Here is a 22,140-nt window from a genome sequence, read left to right on the forward strand (position 1 = left end):
GACACAGACGCAGACACGCACACGTGAAGATGGAAGCAGAGATGGGGGTGACGCTTCCGCGAGCCACAGAACATCAGAGGTGCCAGCAAATGCAGCAGCTGGGAGAGGCCTGGGGCAGGTTCTCCCTCGGCCCCAGCAGGGACCAGCCCGGCCGGTACCTCGGACTTCCGGCCTCCGGGGCTGTGGGGGAGTCTGTCTCTGCGGTCTGAGGCCCCCGCTCCGTGGGTTTGTTACGGCCGCCCCAGCAAACTGATACACTGAGTTTTGGTCAATGTGCACAAACTACTTCAATCATGGGGAGCCCTAACTTTTCTCTAAGACACAGAAGAGCATAACTCTTAGAATAAAGAAAAGATCTGTACACTTCACTACACTAAGAAACTACCCTTTCAACACAAGAAAGCAACGTCGTGTACAATTATGTTTGGCGACCTACACTTTACTTTAATCCGTTCTTTGTAGAAAAGGTAGGGGTTCTCTTGCTGACAGCAGTTTCCCTGCAACCTCAGCAAGTGCAACACGGCCCGAGACCACGGCTGCTGTCAACCGTCAGGCAGGTGTGCGCACGGGAGCCTGTCAGCTGTGGGGTGAAGACAGAGCTCACTCCCGGGAGCAGTTCTGCTCCCGCAAACCCCAAGTCCTCCCCCATCTGCCCCAAACCCCACCCACCCCCAACCTCCCATCAGCAGCCAAAAACTTATCTTTTGTTTTAAACGCGAACAACTGGCAACAGCCTGGGCAAACTCCAAAGGCCCCAGGCCCCAGCCCCTTGAGAAAGGAGCTTCGAGCTGAGCTGAGGCCAAGGGCGGCCCAGACAGCGCCCCTGGAGAGGGATGGGGGCGGCGTCAGGGAAGGGGGAGGCCCACTGAGGGTCCTGCTCGCTCCCCACTAAAGCCCCAGCAACTCTCAGCTGAGCCTCTGTGACTGGGCACTGGCCCAGAAGGCCCCCCACGGCCGTGAACGGGCACCTGAAGGGGGACCTGCCCCTCCGGCCACGCGGATCCCTGCTCGGCACAGGCTCAAGGGCGTCACCCTCCCAGGTCAGGCACCTCGAGGCGATCCCACACTGAGAGGCGCCCTCACTCCTTCCGTGTCAGACCACAGACAGGAAAAACGTCTGCCGGGTCAGCTCAGCCCACCACCTGGCCCGTCTCGGAGCCTGTCCGTCCCGCCGTATCGAAGGGCGCGTGGCCTCCGGGACCGAGCATACGCTCCGCCAGGCTGACCCCGTGCCCACGGGTGTGCTCCCTCCCCGCAGCCTCCCACGCAAACGCTAACAGTCACGAAACACTACGCTGTCCTCCTAGTGTCCTGCAGAAACCGCAGCCTCAGAATGGCAGCAGCCCTGAGCCGCTGAGCCTCAGTCCAGGGTGGTCACCACACCCTTCGCTGGGGGGCGCTTCCAGAGCATGAAAGCCAAGCCAGCAGCCCTCTCCCAACTCGCGGGGCTGTCCTAGGACCCAAGACTCTGCGCAGCCCTGTGGAGATCCACTCCTCAAAGCGCAGCCCGCCAAGAGCCACCCTGAGCTCGCACGGCCAACGCCTGCCCACGGGCCCACTGGGAGGGGGAACCGAAGTCGTGAGCCATCGGGTGGAAACCACACCCCCTAAGCACAGTTTGTGTTTTAAATAAAACTGAAATCGAACTTCCAAAAAGAAACATCTCACAGTCTCTCCTCTCCATACGCCAGCCCAGGGTCACGGTTAAGACCACAGCCCGAGGCCACTGTCACAGGCTCTCGGTCACGACCACCCACCGGGTGGCCTGGTGAGGCTGCTGGGAAAAACGCTCTCCTTTAATACTTCTCTATGGCTATTTCTAAATGAGTTTCAGAGAAGTTCTTCCCTCCAGAATCTGTGCTCTCAAACAACTTTCACTAGCTTATGACAGGCACCCTCCTTAAGTAATACAGGGAAGAGAAAAAATTTTGTAGCACACACTTGCAAAACAGCCCTTGGCAGCAGCCTGTCCTCACGCAGTGACTTTCCAAGCAGCTTCCCGAGTACAGACTTGATTACGTCCAAGGCCAGGCTGCCCCGAGTTCCTTATCAGGAAATGTGCTACTGGAATTCCAGAGAGTCCTCGGGACCCACACAGAGCCCCAACCCAGGGCTCAAATTCCTCACACGATCTTCCCAGGACTGTTCGACGCACAGGATGCACCACAGTGAACCTCAAGGATCTCCAGCAAAACTTCAGCCGGTCACCAAGGTCCTGAACACAGTCAGGAACCGTGCTTCCCGTTTCCTGACTCCAAAGCCCAGGAGGGGTGAACGTTGTGCGCAGGACACCCTTCAAGACCAGGTGCTCTGGACTGCGGCTCCTGCGTGGCAGGCTCCAGGCACTCACGTTCGTGCCCACCCTGAGCCCCGAGCAGAAATGTCCCCAGGCTACACACGCGGGCACAGGTGCACACGGCACACCGGTGCTCCCTGCGGGGAGGGGCCCCAGTCCGGAAGGCCCAGGCTGTAGGCACCTGCAGGTGGTCTTGGAGGAGAAGTGAAGGTTCGCAGTGCCCAGAAGGACCCAAGTGGCTAAGATGCCACATGAGCCACGGAAAGAGGACAGCTGCAGAGAAGGAGACAGATGTGCCCCAGTGCGGGGGCCTAGGAGACAAGGAGACAGACAAGGAGAGCAGACACGGAGTCCCCAGGCGCAGTGTCTGCCTGGATGGAGGAGGAGGACAGAGCCTTCCTTGAAGACAGGCCTCCACGTCTCTCGGAGCTCCCAGGGAGACCAGCGAGCCTGCCCGCCAGCCACAGCCCCACTGTGGCCCCACTCTTTTTTTTTCAATTCACAATAAGTTTATTTTATGTTAAAAGAAAAAGCCTGCCATTAATGAAAAATTCAGTAGAAAACAGTTCTGCTTTAAGCTGGGGCTCAAAAGTAGAAGCTACTTATTAGTGAAACCTCAGTAGAAAGACAATTTTGTAAGAAAACATTCTTGGCGTGAAAGCTTTAACATAAATTCTGTAATGAAATATTTACCATGCACTTTTATTGGCAGAAAGGTCAGTTTCTGACGGCTAGTATTTTCTTTTCAGTCTCTTAAGACATTAACACGAAAGATACGTAAACCTGCTTTATTAAGAGTTAATAAAGGCCACCCGCAGCGCCCTCCTGCCCCAACCCCGAGGGCGTCTGGGCCGCGGGGCAGCACGAGAGCACCAGCCTGCAGCTCCTCCGTGCGCACCACACAGCCCCATCTCCTGCCGAGCTGACGACCCGTCAGGTCACAAACGAGGGCACCGTGGCTGTCCTTTCCCCGCCACCCCAGCAGGGCCCCCTGGCACTGCCCCCCGCCAGGGTGCCGGGCCTCACACACTGGCGGCCAGGCAGCCCCGAGTGGTCACCAGCTGGGAAGCCTCTACCGGGCACCTTCTCCAGGGGCTGCAGGCCCCACGACCCCTCTGAGGCCACTGCCCTCGGGACACGGACCGCAGTTCACTTAAGTCTCAGGAAAAAGTGTGGAGGGGTCGAGAGTGAACAGAACAGCAACTCCTTCCTTGGACAAGAAAAGGACAAGGATGGCAGGTGCGAGGAATATGGAAAACAGGCTCCGCTGCCGACCTAGAGCAGTGGGCCCAGTCCTGTCTCTACTGTGCCCAGGCCTCGCCCTGCACCCGGCACAGTTCAAGCACATGACCTCTGCCCCAGGGCTGAGCACCGGGTGATGGCCGGAGGCGCCCCACCGCGTCCCCACCGCGTCCCCACCGCACACACACCAGTGCCACACGTACACCCCGCCGCACACAGTCCACCATAAAGCCACACTCACCCACCCCCCCACCACACCCCCCCACACCCCCTGCAGCACAATCATGCTACAAGTGTGAAGCGGGGCCCAGGGAGTGCCATCGCCCAGAGCTGATACACCAGCACGCCGTCTCATTCACTTCCTGCCCTCTGCTCAAGTCAGACGCCAGCACTGTGATCTCCTGTCTTAGCGTGAGAAGGAACCCAGGGTGCACTCAGTCAGCGGCTGATCAGCTATGGAACCTCGAAAACCCTACTGTTAAACATCTTTGAGGCCTAGAATCTTTTAATAAAAATGTGGAAAACGCCACCTACTTTCTTGGGTTTCACAAGGGAAGAAAAAGAATGTAAGTGAAAGTATCTGGAGAGCCCGTGCCTCTCACAGACCTTCAGGGTTCCTGGAAGACGCAACTCAGCAGCCAGCCCCGAGTGGGATCCCTCCCGCGTGGCCCAGGGCATCGTGGGCCCCAGGGCTTGCCGGCAGGAAGGCAGGGAGGGCAGCGCACACGCGCCTCCCGTCTCCGCTCCCTGCTTCTGTCCACGCAGAGGCCCCGGGGCGGGAGCCGGAGCACAGGGGAGGAAGGGAGAGAACAGGAATGGGGTCTCGGGGCGTCGCATGGCACGTACCGTTTCTGACTGTGTGGGCCTTCTGTGAAGGGGTAGCTCGCTCACTGGAAGAAAGAAACCCCGGGGCCCTCATCCGCCTCAGAGGGCGTTGTCACGCGTGAAGCCCAGGGCCGCCCAGACACTCTGCACAGAGACCTAGAAGAGCAGCCGTCACTAGATGAAGAATGCCCGAGAAACGTCCTGTGGGGCAGGGTAAAAAGAAGAGCCTCAAACACAAAGAAAAGGGATTTTTAAAGAAAAGTGAGGTGTTAGCTTAAGGAGGTTAGATGAGCTTACACACCTGATTATAGCTTTTCCCATAAAAAATGCTCAAAAGAGGGTTAAGCATTCCCAGCTGTACCACCCCAGGTTTGGCTGCAAACCTCTGTCCTACCCCTAACCCATCTATCTCCATGGGCCTCAAGCCCAAAGACTGCATCTGAGATGCTAGTGTGAGACTGGGCTGCAATAAAGCCTAACTCCACAGGCGCCAGCACCCGACTCACACACACCCTGACAGAGACCCCCTCCCCCAACACGGCGGCGGGGCCTCCCCATCCCGCTTCTGCAGCCCGGGCTTCCTGCAGCCCTCCATAAGTCACCACTCTGCCAGAGGCCAAGATGAAAATACACGGGGGTGGAGGGCACAGGGCCGGCGGGGGGGGGGGGGGGGGGGCCGCAGAAGCTAGATGGTAAACTTTTCAAAGGAACAGGAAAATTCAAAATCTAAAAAAAAATGCTTGTTCAAAAAATTAACAAGAACAGGGACTTCCCTGGTGGTGCAGCGATTAAGAATCCACCTGGCAAAGCAGGAAACACAGGTTCGAGCCCTGGTCCGGGAAGATCCCACATGCCACGGAGCAACTAAGCCCGTGCGCCACAACTACTGAGCCTGCGCTCTAGAGCCCGTGCTCCGAAACAAGAGAAGCCACCGCAATGAGAAGCCCGTGCACCTCAACGAAGAGTAGCCCCCGCTCGCCGCCAACTACAGAAAGCCCACGCGCAGCAACGAAGACCCAACGCAGCCAAATTAATTAATTTCAAGAAAAAAAATTCACAAGAACAAGTTTTAAACAGAGGTTGACCACAACCAGGAGATGGAGAAAATGGACAAGACGACTTGTGAAGGATGTGCTGGGATCAGACGGTGGGTCCTCACACCAGATGCAGATGCGCGGCCCACGCAGCTCCCAGCCCCACCCCCAGCAACACCCAGGGTCCAGATGGCAGCCCCGGGCTTCACGCGTGACAACGCCCTCTGAGGCGGATGAGGGCCCCGGGGTTTCTTTCTTCCAGTGAGCGAGCTACCCGTTCACAAAAGGCCCACACAGTCAGAAACGGTACGTGCCATGCGACGCCCCGAGACCCCATTCCTGTTCTCTCCCTTCCTCCCCTGTGCTCCGGCTCCCGCCCCGGGGCCTCTGCGTGGACAGAAGCAGGGAGCGGAGACGGGAGGCGCGTGTGCGCTGCCCTCCCTGCCTTCCTGCCGGCAAGCCCTGGGGCCCACGATGCCCCGGGCCACGGCCGTGTACACACCCAGGGCCAGGGAACAGACCGCTGCTCTGCTCCCCTTTCAAACTCGCTACCCTGGCCAGCCCTCAGCGCCGTCTGCAGGGTCCCCCACCCAGCTTGGGGGAGCCCCAGTGGCAACCACGGGATGGTGCAGATGACCCGCCGGACCAAACACAGTACACCGCAAACCTCACCATCACCTTTCTTTTCCTGGCACTAAGAATACCCAAATCTCCACTCCCAACGGGCAACACAAATAATGATCAAGGTATGTATTCTATGATATACACGCAGTGCTATATATAAAATAGATAACTAACCAGGACCTACCGTATAGCACCGGGAGCTCTACTCAGTACTCTGCAATGACCTATATGGAAACAATCTAAAAAAGAATGGATACGGATACGTATAACGGATTCACTTTGCTGTACAGCAGAAACTAACACAACATTGTAAATCAACTATACTCCAATAAAAATTAATTTAAAAAAAAAAAAAAAAAGATACCTAATCTAGAGTGCACAAGGCCAAGTCATGAAGGCGCCTCCCTGATTCTGTCCTGGTCGACCCCATAGAACAGCCCACCGGCCTGCAGCCCCCTGCATCACCTTTCCCCTGCCTTCTTCCTCCTCCCACCAAGACCCAGGTGGGCTGCACGGGCACTCCCGCAGCAAACATCTGTAACTGCACAGAGCCCTCGTCCCCTGAGGCACAGCAAGGAGCAGCAGGAGGGAAGGTGGGGTCCCAGGCTGGTCCAGCAGTCAAGTTCAGCTCAGTTTTAACAGAACCTGTGGAGCTCTGCTCTGAGCCAGATACAGGCAAACCTCTTCACCCTCAAATATAAAACTTGGAGGAAATCCCTTGAGCCAGCTTTTAAAATTTGAAGGTATTAAAAATAAAATGGGGATGGGCTTCCCTGGTGGCGCAGTGGTTAAAAATCCGACTGCCAATGCAGGGGACGCGGGTTCGAGCCCCGGTCTGGGAAGATCCCACATGCTGCGGGGCAACTAAGCCCATGTGCCACACCTACTGAGCCTGTGCTCTAGAGCCTGTGAGCCACAACTACTGAAGCCCGTGCGCCTAGAGCCCGTGCTCTACAACAAGAGAGGCCACTGCGGTGAGAAGCCCACGCACTGCAACGAAGAGTAGTCCCCGCTCACCGCCAACTAGAGAAAAGCCCTTGGGCAGCCATGAAGACCCAATGCAGTCAAAAATGAATAAATAAATAAATAAAATGGGGAGCTCCCTGGTGGTCTAGTGGTTAGGATTCGGCACTTTCACTGCCGTGGCCCAGGTTCAAGCCCTGGTCCAGGAACTGAGATTCCACAAGCCTCGCGGTGCAGCCAGAAAAATAAAAACATAAAAAACAAGTAAAAAATAAAATGAACACTGGCTCCATGAGAATCCCTGTAGCTAACGATGGAAGGAAAATAATGGCAATATTATAAGCAACAAATGACGTGCTACAAACAGCCGACAAGCCCTTCCAGTCGCGAGCAGAATCTCCACATGCCTTCCTGCCCAGCACAGCTGCGGCACCAGAGCCCAGAGGACAGTTCAGCTAGAAACGTCCAGAGGGAAAGGAGCTGGGGCACAGCCTGGGCTCAGACCCTTCCTTCTGCTCTGCCCTGCCTATTTTCCAAACCCTGTTCTTGGGCATGTGCACTCTCCAGGCAACTCCAATGTCCCAGAATAAAAGGACCCAAGTCCTACCGACCAACAAGGGCTGTGGTGGGGAGAGCAAGAGCTTTCTAGAGAGGTGTGTGAACACAACTGCCAATTTTTATATGAACAAAAAGCATGCATTTAGTGAAATCTAATTTAAATGACATCTACTACTCCATACTTTGTATGTATTTTAAGGGAGCCTAGCCAATGAATATTCCCCAGAACTCTAAAATTACAATAAAATTTTACTGTACTCAAAAATCCGGAATACATAAGTTTTATTGGTGTAATCAGCTAGGCATATTTCTTAGAGAAAGAAACAAAAGTGTGCTCTGTGGGCTTCCCTAGTGGCGCAGTGGTTGGGAGTCCGCCTGCCGATGCAGGGGACACGGGTTCGTGCCCCGGTCCGGGAAGATCCCACGTGCCGCGGAGCGGCTGGGCCCGTGAGCCATGGCCGCCGACCCTGCACGTCCGGAGCCTGTGCTCCTCAACGGGAGAGGCCACAACAGTGAGAGGCCCGCGTACTGAAAAAAAAAAAAAAAAAAAAAAAAAAAAAGTGTGCTTTGTTATCTATTTTTAAATCCTGACAAATATCCTTGTTAGAAAGGCAAATGTATCATTAGCATTAGTATCTACAAGCTTCTTACCACCTGCAAATCCAACCCAGCCTTCCGCCCTGCAGCCAAGGCACAAGACTGTAGCCCCCCAACCACGTGTGCCGTGACTGTGAAGTGCCACAGTCACTAGTGGCCGACCAGTAGCTGGGTGGTGGCAGGGTCAGCAAATCGCCACTCCTACCATATGAGGGGCACGGAGAGACCTGCCCAGAAGAGCTGCATCACCAGACGGCAACACGTTCTCCCATCACGAGGGGCCCCAGGCCCCCAGCCCGCACCTGGACAGCAGGCGGAGGGGGACTTGGTTCTGCCGCTGACAAGACCTGCAGCTCCAGCGCTCACAGCTCCACGGCGAGCACAGCGTGCTCCGGGCACCGGGACGCCACAGACAGGGCGTGTCACCGCCCCACACACCCCAGCAGGTCGAAAGGGACCACTCGGCAGCAGCCGTAACGTAGCGTTTCAGTGTGTGCATCGCCACGTCGTACTCCTGTCACCAACTACAGAAGTTTTAGGTACCACACAACAACCGCACTTCCATTTTAGAAAGTGATCGCTTTTCTATTTTTTGTGGAGGTGTTCAATCAAAAACGTAAACCGCTGGATCCAAGCCCCCATTCAGATAGACACACTGCTTTTATTACTCTAACAGCCACTTCCAGAAGCCACGCTGTTTTTGGAAACATCACTCAGAACTCCTGTCCACAGGAAGCGACTGCACCACCCTGCGCTGCCCTGGGGTCCCTGCTGCTGACAGCCCTCGGCGGCGGCAGCCACGCCCGCACCGAACCCTGGCGAAACGCGTGCCCCTGGGAGCCATTTCAGGCTCACCTCTCCCGCAACCCTTGCGCTTTACCAAGAAAGATGTTAACACAGTGAGGATTACACCAGCCGTCAGGCGACACTCGTGTTTTATGGTAGAGAAAGGAAAGCCAAGACTAAATCTATTTTAAAGCTTCTATGTTCACTGAGCTTTATCTCCATAAACAGTGTCACCTAAGCTCTCGGGAAATCCTTCTGAAGTACGGCCATCACCGCCTCACAGGGGAGGGGAGCCGAGGCCCAGCAGGACCTGGGCCCACGGTCCAGAGCTGGCATCGGCCCGCCCCCTCCCGCCCCCAGCCGGACCCTGGAGCCACAGCCACACCTGGATCACCTTAGGGCAGGGCCGAGAGCACAGCAGTGTGCACTGAAGGAGCTTTAACAAGCCCACCTCCGTCAGAAAAAGTGATCTCAGATGTGATCAAAATGGTTCATATTCCACCTTACGTGGTCAAAATGAAAATTAAAAATAATGAATGATATAAATAACAATGAACAATTGTTAGAGAGCCTGCAAAATTATTCTGTTTTCATATTTGTGCGTTTTGATGCCAGGAAAGGTCACGGATCGCAGACCCCGGCACCTGTGCCCACACACGCAGGCCCCGGAGGCGCCCCCGCCCCCCGCGATCAGTCACAGCAGCACCTTTATCTCTGTTCCTTCCACACACTGTGGATTTTTTAAAGACAATTACAATTAATATTTACTGAATATTTATGGTTCACAAAAGTGATAAACGGCATTAGACACTGTGGATTACTGCCATGGGATCAACTGTCAGAGAGCCAGCCCTCCACACGTCAGAAAACCTTCCAAGTATCACCACACAGCCCACCAGAACAACTGGGCCAGCCCCAGAGTCTGTCAGCAGAGTTGCTGGTAACTTGTTTCCTTTTAATCAGGCATCACCAAATGCTTGTTAATAGCCTAATTTAACCAGCATCTTGTTCTTCCTCGTTATAAATTAAGGCCAATGTTACCGTTTCCCAACAAAGGCCAGGCTCAAGCCTGCAGTGCTGGTGGGCCTGGCAGCCCCTCGGCGCCCAGCTCACCCCCCGCTGCGCTGAGTCTCCCAGTGGCTGCCCCACAGCCCGGGACAGCCGACCCGAGTGCACGGGCTCAACCTGGAAGCCCGGCTGTGGGAGCGCCCCGAGCTTGCTACAGGGCCCACCGCGGCCCCTCACCACCACACCCCAGTGGCCGGGCTGCCTTCTTTCCAACCCCAGACCACCCTGCAGACTAAGATCTTTCCATCATACCTCACCCCCATTTCCAAGGAAACACTTCCTCAAGTCAAAGAGGCCAGCCAGGTGCATTTCAAAGTGGCCGGATACAATGCCGGCTGAGATAGAGGACGGGGTCTGTGAGATTAAGTAGCAGGAAAGGTTTCTTTCCTGTCTGCTAGAAACAACACAAAACAGAAAATACACTTTGGCACTGTTTGCTTTAAAACACTAACTAATACCTGGCCAAGGTGGGAAACATGCAAAGGAGCCAAGAGTTTTCTTTCCAACATGTCCCAGGGGAGGGGGGCTCTGTCCTAGAGCAACGAGTGCCCATCAGGCCCCAGGCTGCAGAACTGCGGCTGCCCCTCCGGCCACAGCAGTGCTAGGAATTCCCGGCGGGAGGCAAGGCTCAGGGCAAACGAGCCAGTAGCCCACTCCACACCCACCAACCACACACGCTGGCCTCGCACTTCAGGAAAACCACGTGTGGCTACCAGTTGGCCCACACACGGGACACAGAGCGGAGCACAGCCAGGCAGCCTGCTTCCCCGGAGGAGGAGGGACAGTTCTCAGACGGCGTGTGTGCAACACGCCCAGAGCACAAAACAGGCACCACAAGCAGGTCCTATGGGCTCCAGACCACTTGGGGACAGAGCCAGTAAGACGGCAGCAGTTGACAAGAAACCAACTTCTTTCACAGACAGGCTGCCAACCTGTCTTAATTTGTCCGCAGAATGCCTCCCGCTGGGACACCACACAGCTCACTACCGCCCTGAAGCACCCTCACGTAAGTGAAATCCAGGACAAAATCCAAAACACTTCGCCAAAACTCTATCAAGCCCAAGAAAACCAATGTGAAGACTTAAGAAATATTTTGATACTTCTTTTTACAAACCAATGAAAATAACACAAACTGATGAGAGAGGCAATACAATAAAATATTTACCGAGTCCATCGCTAAAAGCCGAGGTTGATGACTGTAAATTAAATCCAACAGAGGCGCGTCCCAGAGCAGCGCTGAGGGTATTCTGAAAGAAGAGAGCACAGTTAGCTCATGTAAATAATAATTTCTACTCAGTTCATTTTATAATGTCAGTCTCCCTCCATTTGGACCACACTACAACCTTCCCTTACTTCACGGAACTCCAGACAAGCAAGAGGCTTTTAGGATGTCTGGCTGGCTGCTCTGGGCTGTAAGGGGACAGGACACCAGGAGAGGCACTCACACCCGGTGGTTTGTGGGAGGACGCTACCCAGGTGGAAGTCTCTGCTCTTGATCGTGGTTCCTGGACAGCAGTGCCCAGAAAGGCCCAGTTAAGGAAAGAACACTCCGATGGGCCGGTCATTCTCCCCAGAGAAGGGGCTTGAGGACTGGGGCCCTGGAAGGGCCGTCCACAGACTTTCACCTTACTTGGAGTTTGACAGTCAACCTTGGTCGAAGTCATGCATTTGCATCTTCTACGGACCCCCGTCACACTCAGAGTAAAACGTGAACTCTCCTTTTGGCTCACAAAGCCCCGATGGCTGGCCCGTCCGCCTCTCTCCACCTGGAGGCCCTCTCCCAGGCTCAAGCTGTGCTCCTGCGGCACCCAGATGGGCCCGGTTCCAGCCACCCTGTATCCTCTCCACTCCTCTCTCCATCCACCTAGGGATCCATCCTCAAAGGCAAAGGACCATAACTCAGACCACATAAGCTTCCCGGGATCCCAGGTCAGAGACATGCCTCCAGCATCCACGGCAGGAGAAACCGGAGGTTTGGGGCGGCCCCACAAGGGCTGGCACACTTCGTCAACATGACTAAGAGATATCGTCTGGGGGTGGCAGCACACGGGCCTCGTGCGCAGGCCAGCCGCGGGCAAACAACCCCCTTACTCGTGAGTAAGCTGCAGCTACACGTATCAACATCAGCGAATCTCAAAAACCGTTAACAGTGAGTGAGAAAAGGTCTCAGAGGAATATAGTGACTACATGTGGGTCTTTCAAAAGTACATGAAACTTAATATATTCAATTTACGATGTATACAGTAAAAATCAATGAAAAGGGACTTCCCTGGTGGCACCGTGGCTCAGAATCCGCCTGCCAACTCAGGAGACACGGGTTCGAGCCCTGGTCCGGGAAGATCCCACATGCCGCAGAGCAACTAAGCCCGCGAGCCACAACTACTTAGCCCGCGAACTACAACTACTGAAGCCTGCGAGCTAAAGCCTGTGCTCCGCAGCGAGACGCCACCTCAGTGAGAAGCCCACACACCACAACAAAGAGTAGTCCCCGCTCGCTGCAACTAGAGGAAGCCCGTGCACAGCAACGAAGACACAATTCAGCCAAAAATAAATAAAACTAAATCTTAAAAAAAAAAAAAAAAATCAATGAAAAGCAAATAATCATAAACTATAAATCTCAAAATAACTGTTCCTCTTGGCAGTCAGGGTGGGGTGGATACCAACCGGGAAGCACACCCAAAGTCTCAGCAATACTGCTCAAGCCAGGCAGGCCAGGGCCCAGGGCCTGGAGAGTTGGTTCTCACGTTTACACTGTGAGTCTTCCCCGGGTCCAGCAGCGACCTCGTCCCCTCTGCTGCCCTGACAGGGACCGGAGAAGAGGATGAGAGGGCCGTGCCCACTCCTGGGACTGTGTAACTGGGCACCCTTCCATTTTGTCATTAATTGAAATAATCTATTTCCATCATTCAAAACTAGGAGTTTAAAGGCACAGAGACAACTAAAAACATCTTTTCATCCATCAAACATTTTTACATCAAAATGTAGCAATTTCATATTTGAAAGAAACCCACAGTACAGTATCAAAAGAAAAGCAAATGGCACAATATACAATCTTCCAAAATCATTATAAAAAGAAGAGCTTTTATTGAAAAGCCTCTCCAAAGACCTACATGTCCGAAATCAAATCAATTAATCAAGGAAGCCTGCGGCCTGGCCATATGAACACAGTGACACTGCAGGGTCCTGAAGAAAACAGACTGAAGAGAACTGTAATCTGCCAAGAGAACTGTGAGATCCCAAGAATAAAACAAACCAGTATTATTCCATTCACACCCATTTTTCCACAATCCCACGGGAATTCCACAATCCCTTCAAGCTCGCTCCCGTCTCCAAATGCACCAGCCATGCAGCATCAGGACCAGACACACACACGCAGACAGCAGATGAGCACAGCTGCCAGGACACAGTGCTTATGGAGAGCAGATTTCCAAGGTCTGCACTCGGTTTCCAAAAGATCTAAGTGGTTTCCTGACCTGTGCTTACAGATGTGTATGTGTGTTTTGCAAAGATGGGTTTAGATTCTTCTGTCCTTATGTTGTTGGTACACAATTTTTTGAAGCTGACATTATCAACCTCAAGGACTAGAAAAGCAGCTTCCAATCACCACACCTTGGTTTTACTGAAAAGCAACAAGTCACTAAGCTTTTCAATTTTCCTATAAAGACAGTGAAGGAACAACACAGAGTTTATGATGAATGTCTACACCTGGAATGCAACAAATAATACAACCACTATTCAGTTTTGAAGGAAACTTGAGTTTCTCAAACCCAGCACAACTTACCACCTGGGGCCACATCATCCTCTGCCATCCTGGGCACCACAGGGTGCTGAGTATCCCGGCCTCTACCCACTGCATGCCGGGAGCACCTCCCCAAACTGTGACAGCTAGAACATCTCCAGACACTGTCCCAAGTCCCCTGAAGGGCAAAATCACATGGGTAGAGAACAGTGCTCTACTGGGCCCAAGTTAAGTGAAGTTAAAAAAATAAATAAATTTTCGGCCTTCCCTGGTGGCACAGTGGTTGAGAATCTGCCTGCCGATGCAGGAGACACGGGTTCGTGCCCCGGTCCGGGAAGATCCCACATGCCGCGGAGCGGCTGGGCCCGGGAGCCGTGGCCGCTGAGCCTGCACGTCCGGAGCCTGTGCTCCGCAACGGGAGAGGCCACAGCAGTGAGAGGTCCGCGTACTGCAATAATAATAATAATAATAATATTTTCAAGTTGTCTGAGGTCATGCAGGGAATTAAAAGCCAATTGGAAACAAAATCCAGGGCTTTGAAATCCTAGTCTAAAGGTCTTTTCATTTTAAGAGAAAATACTTAGTAATTGACTCAATTATTCCTAGAAGACAACACAAATTAAGAGCCTCTAAAATGTTTATACCTTGTGACAAAGTAATCCCAGCTCTGGGGACTGCCCATCGAAGAAATATCCTAAAATATGAAAAAAGCTTCGTGTTGCACACACATTCACACCAGAACCACAACTATAATCAAGCCACATGTTCACAAGGAAACACAGCAGACTACACTTCACTGTCAGAGCGACAGCGTTCAAGGAGCACGTTCCCAGCCCAGAAGGAGAGACCAGTGAGGACAGAGTACAGACGCAGACCCTGACAACATGAAGCCAGCGTCAACCACGGCTAAGCCCATGCGCCACAACTACTGAGCCTGCACTCTAGAGCCCGCGAGCCACAACTACTGAGCCCACGTGCCACAACTACTGAAGCCCGCGTGCCTAGAGCCCGTGCTCCGCAATAAGAGAAGCCCACGCACCACAACGAAGATTAGCCCCAGTGCAGCAACGAAGACCCAATGCAGCCAAAACTAAATTAATTAAATAAATAAATTTACTATTAAAAAGACCCAATGCCGCCCAATTAATTAATTAATTTTTTAAAGGCCTATGACTGCTAATTGCAGTTTCCGCTCAGCGTGAGATGAGCACTAGGCAGTTCTGATCAGTCGCACAGAAAGCACAGTCCCCTCAGCTGGCCCACACTCTGGGTTTGTTTGAGGTTTTGTTTTTTTTTTGCGGTACGCGGGCCTCTCACTGTCGTGGCCTCTCCTGTTGAGGAGCACAGGCTCCGGACGTGCAGGCTCAGCGGCCACGGCTCACGGGCCCAGCCACTCGGCGGCACGTGGGATCTTCCCGGACCGGGGCACGAACCCGCGTCCCCCACATCGGCAGGCGGACTCCCGACCGCTGCGCCACCAGGGAAGCCTACACTCTGGGTTTTAAAGCACCGAGCCCCGCCCTGGCCTCCTTGACCGCCTGCCTGTGCCACCTTTCCAGATGCCGGGAATCCAAAGTAGCCAAAGCCTGGTCTTGCTGCACTGGCCTCAGCCGGAGGTCTTAAGACACAGACCACTTTTCCAACCCCAAGCTCCCAGGGACCACAACACTCCCTGGCAGAAGTTCGAGTGTGGATGCGAGTGACGGCGCAGCCCCGTGTGGGCAGACGCCCCCCACACACCGCGGGCGGAACCAGTGCGAGGACACCAGGGTGCTGGAGAGTGGTCGCACCAACAGGGCGGCGGGACCGAGCCCGCGTCTGCCTTCCCTTCCCTGCTCCCCAGAGACGGCGGCCACGGGCTCCTGCGGTAACGCTCCAGGCCAAGGGGCTCGGGGTTGGGTGCAGCGGCCAGCACAGAGCTCAGCCTTCCAGAGCAGGAACAACTTATTCAGCAGTTTGGACACTGGCACAGAGGAGGCAGGATGTGTCTTGAGGTCTGCGCACAGACCAGCTAGGTCCACGCGTCCACACACCCGGCAGAGGGCAGGGCGCCTCTGGGGACTGGACTGGGCCGTCAAAGACTGCTGTTGTGATGGGTCAGAAATGGTCCAGTAACTCCCACAGAATGTTTACAGCAGTTTTACTCATAATTCCCCCAAACTGGAATTAGCACAGATATCCTGCAACAGGTGAATGGTAAACCGTGGTCTGCAGGGAACAACACTCAGAAACACAAAGGGAGGAAAGCTGTTACCAGCGTGGCAACAACCCCGATGGATCTCAAGGGGCTTGTACTGAGCCAATCCCCACAGGTCACATTCACAGTTCCATTCCCATGACGTTCTCAGAGACAACATTTTAGACATCGAGGACAGACTGGTGGTTGCCAGGGTTAAGGACAAGGGTGAGGCAATGAAGCAGAAGGGAAGTGGGTGTGATTATGGAAAAGCAAACAGGAGAGCCTCTGGTGGGGATAGTGGACACAGGGACCTACACGTGACGGAGATGCACAGAACTGCACGCGCACACGGTACAAGGAAGGCCCGCCTGAATAAGATTAAGGTTCGTGGGCTGTATCCACGTCAATACTCTGGTTGTGATATTATACTATAATTTGACAAAATGTTCCCATTGCAAGAAACTAGGCAAAGTAGCCAAGGGGTCTCTCTGTATTATTTCTTACAACTGCATGTGAATCTACAATGATCTCAATTTTTTTAAAAAAAGTCTCACATTAACAATTTCATATTGTTTGGCCTAACCTCATCTCTGAGGCCCTGTGAAGGTGCACAGCCTCACCAAGGTCCCCCCAAATCGGGGGCCAGGACTCAGACCAAGGCTGACTCCAGAGCCCACACTCAACCACCACCTCCCTGAAACTGGAAACGGAGAACACGTGTCCCTGCTGTTCACACTGAAGCTTTAAAAACCCCCTTAAGTACTTCCCTGGTGGCACAGTGGTTACGAATCCACCTGCCAATGCAGGGGACGCGGGTTCGAGCCCTGGTCCGGGAAGATCCCACATGCCGCGGAGCAACTAAGCCTGTGTGCCACAACTACTGAGCCTGTGCTCTAGAGCCCACGAGCCACAACTACTGAGCCCACGAGCCACAACTACTGAAGCCCGCGTGCCACAACTACTGAAGCCCGCGTGCCACAACTACCGAAGCCCTTGTTGCTCCACAACAAGAGAAGCCACCGCAATGAGAAGCCCACACACCGCAACGAAGAGTAGCCCCCGCTCACCACAACTAGAGAAAGCCTGCGTGCAGCAACAAACACCGAACACAGCCAAAAACAAACAAACAAAAATTTAATTAAAAACAAAACAAAACAAAAACCTTAAAATGTAACCGAGAGGACTGAGGGCACTGTTTGAAGAACGCAGAGGTAGCCGGGCCTCAGTCACAGAAGGACAGGACAGACTGAGTTCTATCTGCAGAGTTACAAAGCCTCCCCTCCCCAGCCCGCCACAGGGCCCAGAGTCCAGAGCTCAAAGCCTCACTCTGCCAGGGGGCGGGAAGGAGGGCTGATTTTTGGTGTTGCTTTAGGATGGGTGCTATCTGTCACTGCTTCCTTGGCTAGATTGGAGAGAAGGCTCAAGGGAACAAGGGGGGGCGGGGGGGGCACAGGGCATAGCTGAGGCAGGTGGGGAAGGAGCTGGAGGGAAAACGAACGCCCCCATGTACAACTTCTCTCTTCAACTCAGATGCTTCTTTTCACCAGAGGACAAAGCAAGCAGGAAACAGAAAATTAATATTTCCAGACAATTCGCTTTTTGCCCCTGAACAGAAAAAAGTGCAGAATGAACAGACACGGGCACACGGGGAGGCGGGAGAGCCTGAGCTGCTGTGCAGGGACCAGTGCCGACCGAGCCGCCAAACCTAGGAGAGGACAGAAAGGGGTTTCTCAGGTAACGAGCCACACAGCTATGAAGAGAAACCCCAGGGAAAATGCAAACCAGGCCTGGGCAACTCCTGAAAGCTGGGGTGAGAGCGCAGACTGCAACTAGGGGAAGCGGGGAGCAGACTGTGAAAGCAGGCCCCTAACGGCCGGAGGAGGGCACAGCGCCGCGCCCGGCAAACAAGCTGCCCGTTCACGGCAGGAGTGACCCGGACACCACCGAACCTTCACCAGGCTGCCTCTGAGTCAGCAAGTCCACACTCAGGTTCGCAGGCTCCTCGCTCCCTACGCACCGTCCACACAACAATCCACATGGAGAGCAGTCCTTCGGACATCACAGGCACACTTGAAATCCTGACTAACAAGATGGGAGACTCCTTTTCTGAGGGTTTAAGTCAGGAAACAGATGACCAGTGTCTGTAGCTCTTAGCAAAGTCAAGACTTCCCAGCCAGCATCATGCTCTCCAGAGACAACAGGATGCTGTCACCCACCGTGGTCAGGGTGCACTGGGACCCCAGAACTGGAGATAAGGTCACAGGAACCAGGGCTGTGGCTTCCCCACTTCACTCGTGTCAACAACCATGACTGATCTCAGCCTCTCACCACTCCCATCTGCTTTATTTCTACAAAAGGAACAGCCCAAGGAGGACAGAGCACAGGACCCTGGGCACCAGCCTGCCTCCTGTTAACGGGAGCACAGAACCAGCCCAGCTCCATCAGGTCACCATGCTCGCGCCCCACGAGTCTCACCACAAGCATCCACATGACAGTGCTTGACAGCAGCGGTCCACCAACCACGCAGGAACGCAGAAAGAAACCACAACAGGACACAACTAAAGCTTGAACTCAACCAGGTTGTCCAGCTAGAAAACTGACCTTAAAAAGGAACACAGAGACTTCCCTGGTGGTCCAGTGGTTAAGAATCCATCTTGCAATGCAGGGGACACCAGTTCGATCCCTGGTCAGAAAACTAAGATCCCACATGCCATGGGGCAACTAAGCCCACGTGCCACAACCAGAGAAGCCCACGCGCCTCAAGGAAAGATCCTGCATGCCTCAACTAAGACCCGACACAGCCAAAAAATAAATTTAAAAGAATAATAAAAAAAAAGACTATAAAACCCTAGAGAATCTACAAGAAACCGTGAGAGCTAAGAAAAGAGTGCAGCGGAGCAAGGCTGCAGGACACAAGATCAATGTGCAAAATCAGAGTTACTTCTAACATGTCAGCAGGGAACACTCTGAAAAAGAAAATAAGAAAACAACATCATTTACAACAGCATCAAAAAATATATATATATATATAGGAATGGATTTAGCCAAAGAGATGCAAGACTTGTACACGGAAAACCCACAAAACACTCGTGAAAGAAATTACAGACGACCTGAACAAGTGGGAAAGCACTGTGTCTGGGCTGGGAGACAAGACAGTTACGAGGGCAGCCCTCCCCAAGGAGGAGCCCACACCGCCTCTCCCAAAGCTGGCCCAGGTCCTCACAGCCACACCCAAGCGTCATCAACGCTTTCCTTTAAATATCTCAGATGCTTGCAACTTACAGATCTACAAAAGTTCCGCAAAAGGTTTTTTGAGAGCAGGCAAGGAAGACATAGCTGAAATGTCTAGTACTCCTGAGTTGCCAGTTTTTTTTCCCTAAAAGGGTGATTTAAAAAAAAAAAAAAAAAAACTGACAAATTCTTAGAAAGGTATAACCTTCCAAGACCGAACCAGGAAGAAATAAAAAATATGAACAGACCAATCACAAGTAATGAAATTGAAACTGTGATTAAAATTCTTCCAACAAACAAAAAAGTCCAGGACCAAAATGGCTTCACAGGTGAATTCTATCAAACACTTAGAGAAGAGCTAACACCCATCCTTCTCAAACTCTTCCAAAAAATTGCAGAGGAAGGAACACTCCCAAACTCATTCAACTTATTTTATTTTGTTTTTTTAACATCTTTATTGAAGTATAACTGTTTTACAATGGTGTGTTAGTTTCCGCTTTACAACAAAGTGAATCAGTTATACATATACCTATGTTCCCATATCTCTTCCCTCTTGTGTCACCCAAACTCATTCTATGAGGCCACCATCACCCTGATACCAAAACCAGACAAAGACACTACCAAGAAAGAAAATTACAGACCAATACCACTGATGAATATAGATGCAAAAATTGTCAACAAAATACTAGCAAACAGGATCCAACAACACATTAGAAGGATCATATACCATGATCAAGTGGGATTTATCCCAGGGATGCAAGGATTCTTCAATATATGCAAATCAATCAATGTGATACACCATATTAACAAACTGACGAATAAAAACCGTATGATCAACTCAATAGATGCAGAAAAAGCTTCTGACAAAATTCAACACCCATTTATGATACAAACTCTCCAGAAAGTGGGCATAGAGGGAACCTACCTCAACATAATAAAGGCCATATATGACAAACCCACAGCAAACGTGATTCTCAATGGTGAAAAACTGAAAGCATTTTCCTCTAAGATCAGGAACAAGACAAGGATATCCACTCTCACCGCTATTATTCAACATAGTTTTGGAAGTCCTAGTCATGGCAATCAGAGAAGAAAAAGAAATAAAAGGGGGCTTCCCTGGTGGCGCAGTGGTTGAGAATCCGCCTGCCAATGCAGGGGACACGGGTTCGTGCCCCGGTCCGGGAAGATCCCACATGCTGCGGAGTGGCTGGGCCCGTGAGCCATGGCCACTGAGCCTGTGCGTCCGGACCCTGTGCTCCGCAATGGGAGAGGCCACAACAGTGAGAGGCCCGCGTACCACACAAAAAAAAACAATAATAAAAAAAAATAAGAAATAAAAGGAATACAAATTGGAAAAGAAGAAGTAAAACTGTCACTGTTTGCAGATGACATGATACTATACGTAGAGAATCCTAAAGATGCCGTCAGAAAACTACTAGAGCTAATCAATGAATTTGGTAAAGTTGCAGGATACAAAATTTATGCATAGAAATCTCTTGCATTCCTAATACACTAATGATGAAAAATCTGAAAGAGAAATTCAGGAAACACTCCCATTTACCACTGCAACAAAAAGAATAAAATACCCAGGAATAAACCTACCTAGGGAGACAAAAGACCTGTACGCAGAAAACTATAAGGCCCTGATGAAAGAAATTAAAGATGATACCAAGAGATGGAGAGATATACCATGTTCTTGGATTGGAAGAATCAATATTGTGAAAATGACTCTACTACCCAAAGCAATGTACAGATTCAATGCAATCCCTATCAAATTACCAATGGCATTTTTTTTACGGAACTAGAAAAACAAAATCTTAAAATGTGTATGGAGACACAAAAGACCCCGAATAGCCAAAGCAGTCTTGAGGGAAAAAAACGGAGCTGGAGGAATCAGACTCCCTGACTTCAGACTATACTACAATGCTACAGTAATCAATACAATATGGTACTGGCACAAAAACAGAAACATAGATCAATGGAACAAGATAGAAAGCCCAGAGATAAACCCAAACACCTATGGTCAACTAATCCATGACAAAGGAGGCAAGGATATACAGTGGAGAAAAGACAGTCTCTTCAATAAGTGGTGCTGGGAAAACTGGACAGCTACACGTCAAAGAATGAAATTAGAACACTCCCTAACACCATACACAAAAATAAACTCAAAATGGATTACAGACCTAAATGTAAGACGGACACTATAAAACTCTTAGAGGAAAACATAGGAAGAACACTCTTTGACATAAATCACAGCAAGATCTTTTTTGATCCACCTCCTAGAGTAATGGAAATGAAAACCAAAATAAACAAATGGGACCTAATGAAACTTAAAAGCTTTTTGCACAGCAAAGGAAACCATAAACAAGACGAAAAGACAACCCTCAGAATGGGAGACAATATTTGCAAACAAATCAACGGACAAAGGATTAACCTCCAAAATATATAAACAGCTCATGCAGCTCAATACAAAAAAAACAACCCAATCCAAAAATGAGCAGAAGACCTAAATAGACATCTCTCCAAAGAAGACATACAGATGGCCCAGAATCACATGAAAAGCTGCTCAACATCACTAGTCATTAGAGAAATGCAAATCAAAACTACAATGAGGTATCACCTCACACCAGTTCGAATGGGCATCATCAGAAAATCTACAAACAACAAATGCTGGAGAGGGTGTGGAGAAAAGGGAACCCTTTTGAACTGTTGGTAGGAATGTAAACTGATACAGCCACTAGGGAGAACAGTATGGAGGTTCCTTAAAAAACTAAAAATAGGGCTTCCCTGGTGGCGCAGTGGTTGAGAATCCGCCTGCCGATGCAGGGGACGCGGGTTCATGCCCCGGTCCGGGAAGATCCCACGTGCCGCGGAGCAGCTGGGCCCGTGAGCCGTGGCCGCTGAGCCTGCGCGTCCGGAGCCTGTGCTCCGCAACGGGAGAGGCCCCAACAGTGAGAGGCCCGCGTACCGCAAAAAAAAAAAAAAAAAAAAAAACTAA

At 51.9% G+C, this 22,140-nt stretch overlaps 1 protein-coding gene across 19 annotated transcripts in view; it reads right to left on the bottom strand.

Moving 5' to 3' along the window:
- The window catches only part of ANKRD11 (ankyrin repeat domain containing 11), a 170,365-nt gene that overhangs the window by 86,548 nt on the left and 61,677 nt on the right, over positions 1 to 22,140 (bottom strand). For 15 of the 19 annotated variants that reach the window (XR_010837803.1, XM_067019513.1, XM_067019506.1 and 12 more), the window contains exon 2: positions 11,159 to 11,240. The exons of 2 other annotated variants lie outside the window; for them this stretch is intronic. The gene's annotated coding sequence lies outside the window, so the exon portion shown is untranslated. Of the gene's footprint in view, positions 1 to 4,384; positions 4,565 to 11,158; positions 11,241 to 22,140 lie in introns of all 19 variants that reach the window. 2 more of the 19 variants (XM_067019510.1, XM_067019499.1) reach the window with 1 other exon arrangement.

The sequence above is a fragment of the Kogia breviceps genome, chromosome 18, assembly GCF_026419965.1.
Source record: "Kogia breviceps isolate mKogBre1 chromosome 18, mKogBre1 haplotype 1, whole genome shotgun sequence".
NCBI lineage: Eukaryota > Metazoa > Chordata > Mammalia > Artiodactyla > Physeteridae > Kogia > Kogia breviceps.